This window comes from Martes martes, assembly GCF_963455335.1.
Source record: "Martes martes genome assembly, chromosome: 5".
In the NCBI taxonomy this organism is placed as follows: domain Eukaryota; kingdom Metazoa; phylum Chordata; class Mammalia; order Carnivora; family Mustelidae; genus Martes; species Martes martes.
In genome coordinates, this window is record NC_137892.1 from 16,182,250 (window position 1) to 16,185,238 (window position 2,989).

Below are 2,989 nucleotides of genomic sequence, written 5' to 3' on the forward strand. Positions count from 1 at the left end.
GTTTTGTTGGTGTGTTTTACTGTTTTTCTGGTTTCTGTTTCATTGATTTCTGCTCTAATCTTTATTTTTTCTCTTCTTCTGCTTGGCGTAGGTCGTGTTTGCTGTTCTTTCTCAAGTCCATTTAGATGTAAGGTTAGCTTGTGCATTTGGAATTTTTCTAATTTTTTGAGAGAGGCTTGGATGGCTATGTATTTCCCCTTTAGGACCACCTTTGTAGTATACTGTAGGTTTTGGACTGATGTTTTCTTTCCCATTAGTTTCCATGAATTATTCAGGTTATTTAATTTCCTGGTTGACTAAATCATTCTTTAACATCTAAATGTTTGAGTTCTTTCCAAATTTCTTCTTGTGGTTGAGTTCAAGTTTCACAGCATTATGTTTTGAAAATATGCAGGGGATAATCTCAGTCTTATTGTATCAGTTGAGTCCTGATTTGTGACCCAGTGTGTGGTCTATTCTGGAGAATGTTCTGTGTGCACTTGAGAAGAATGTGCATTCTGTTGCTTTAGGATAGAATGTCTTATATATTGTTGAAGCCCATCTGGTCCAATGTATCCTTCAAAGCTCTCGTTTCTTTGTTGATCTGCTTAGATGATCTCTCCATTGTTGAGTGGACTGTTTAGTTCTTCTACTCTTAATGTATTTTTTACTCTCCATATGTTTCTTTATTTTGTTTATTAATTGGTTTATATAATTGGCTTCTGCCATGTTGGGGGCATAGATATTTACAACTGTTAGCTCCTCTTGTCCAATAGACCCTTTGAGTATGACGTGCCTCTACATCTCTTACTATAGTCTTTGGTTTAAAATCTAATTTGGCTGATCCGAGAATTGTTACCCCAGGTTTCTACTGAGGACCCATGTCATATTACATGGTTCTTCATCCCCTTACCTTCAATCTGGAGGTGTCTTTAGGTTCAAAATTAGTCTCTTATAGACAATGTATGGATGGATCCTGGTTTTTTGTTTTTGTTTTTGTTTTATCCAATCTGAAACCCTACATCTCTTGATGGGAGTATTCATCTGGTTCACATTAATAGTTACTATTGAAAGATAAATTTAGTGCCATCATATTTCCTTTAAGGTCCCTCTTTCTGTAGGTTTTCTGTTTCTTTCTGGTCTATGTAACTCTTGGGGTTTCTCTTCATTTACAGAATCCCCTTTAATATTTCTTGCATGGCTGCTCTGTTGGTCACATATTCTTTCAGTTTCTGCCTGCCCTTAAACTCTTTATCTCTACATACATTCTGAATGATTGTCTTGATAGGCAAAGTATTCCTGGCTGCATGTTCTTTTAATTTAGTACCCTGGATATGTCTTGCCAGCCCTTTCTGGCCTGGTTTCTCTGGATAGGTCTTATGTTATTCTAATGTTCCTCCCTCTGTACATAAGAAATATCTTCCCCCTGTCTGCTCTCAGGATAATTTCGTTAGCTCTAATATTTGTAAGCTTCAATATTTCATGTCTGTGTGTTAATCTATTTTAATTGATTTTAGGAGGTGTTCTCTCTGCTTCTTGGACTCGAGTGTTTCTTTCCTTTCCCAGATTAGGGAAGTCCTCAGCTATGACTTGCTCATATATACATTCTATTCTCCGATCTTTCTCTCCACCCCCTTGGAGATCCCAATAATTATGTCATTGGAGTGTTTCATGATGTCCTTGACCTCTCTAAGTGTAATCTCAAGTGCCACTAATTGCCTATCCCTATAATCTTCAGTTTTCTTCCTTTCTAAGTTATCTTTGAGATCAAAAATTCATTCCTCTGCCTCATTTAGCCTTGCTATTAGAGTATCCACTTTAGAGTGCATGTCACTGGTAGCATTTTTAAGTTTGGCCTGATTAGATCTCTTTTCAAGTCCAGCTATTGACATCATGATTGCTATCCTGAAGTCTGTCTCTGACATGTTGCTTATATCCATATCTAATATTTCTGTGGCAGAAGACATTGTCTTTGGTTCATTTCCTTGTTGGGAGTTTCTCCTCCTAGTCATTCTGTTGACAGATGATTGAACGAATGGACAAAGTCCAAAATATCCAACTTGATCCAAGAAAGATACACCCTACCAAAACACAGAGTGGTCAGACACCACAAAGAAAAAAAAATAATAAAAAGCCAAAATGAAACACGAGTAAAATTTAAAAATTGAAAAAAAATTAAAAATATACAAACATATCCGTGCATGTGTGTGTGTGTGTGTGTGTGTGTGTGTGTGTGTAATAAAAAGATAAAGAGGGGGGAGGGAAAGAGGGGCTGTAATCTCTCAGTGTGGACAAAGCAGGATGTTTCAGTTGTTCCTGGGTGTGTCTTGATCTGTGTGTTAAAGAAAACTATGTCTTAAAATCACTAAGAAAGTAAAATTTTTTATATAAAATGGTAAAACTGAGCAGAGTGGAAAATGGGCTAAAATAAAGTATATATCTATAAAAATTATAGGTGTGTAAAAATGGAAGTTAAAAAAAGCCTACGAAAAATGAGTTGGTATAACAGAAATCTGGTTGAAATGAGGAGAACATATAAGGAAGTATACAGCAGAGGAAAATGACATGAGAAAAGGAAAAAAAAAGTAAAGGAAAGGAAAATTATATCTGAAAAGTAAACAAGTTGTGAGTCTAAAGCTGGAGGTCAATGCACAATTTTCCCCTTGAGTTGGGATTTTACAGTCTTATAGGATGCAAAGGATTTTCATCCACCTGATTTTCCAGCCTGCCTTCTGGGAAAGGTCCTGCCACTCTATTTCTCAGGTAACTCTGCCTGTGTGGGTTTGGCGCACCCTGTCTGGGGGATGGGTTCAGCAGAAACCAGACTTGTAGATGTACTTTGTACCCTAGGGCCTTTCTGTACCTCTTTAAGGGATCAGAGCAAAAATGGCCATAGCCAAACCTCTAGCCCAGAGCAAAAATTCACATCTGTCCTCTTTAATAAACTCTGCAGGACAGTTTCCACTGCTGCTAGCACCACTGAAAACTGCAGCTTCCAGCAGTGCACACC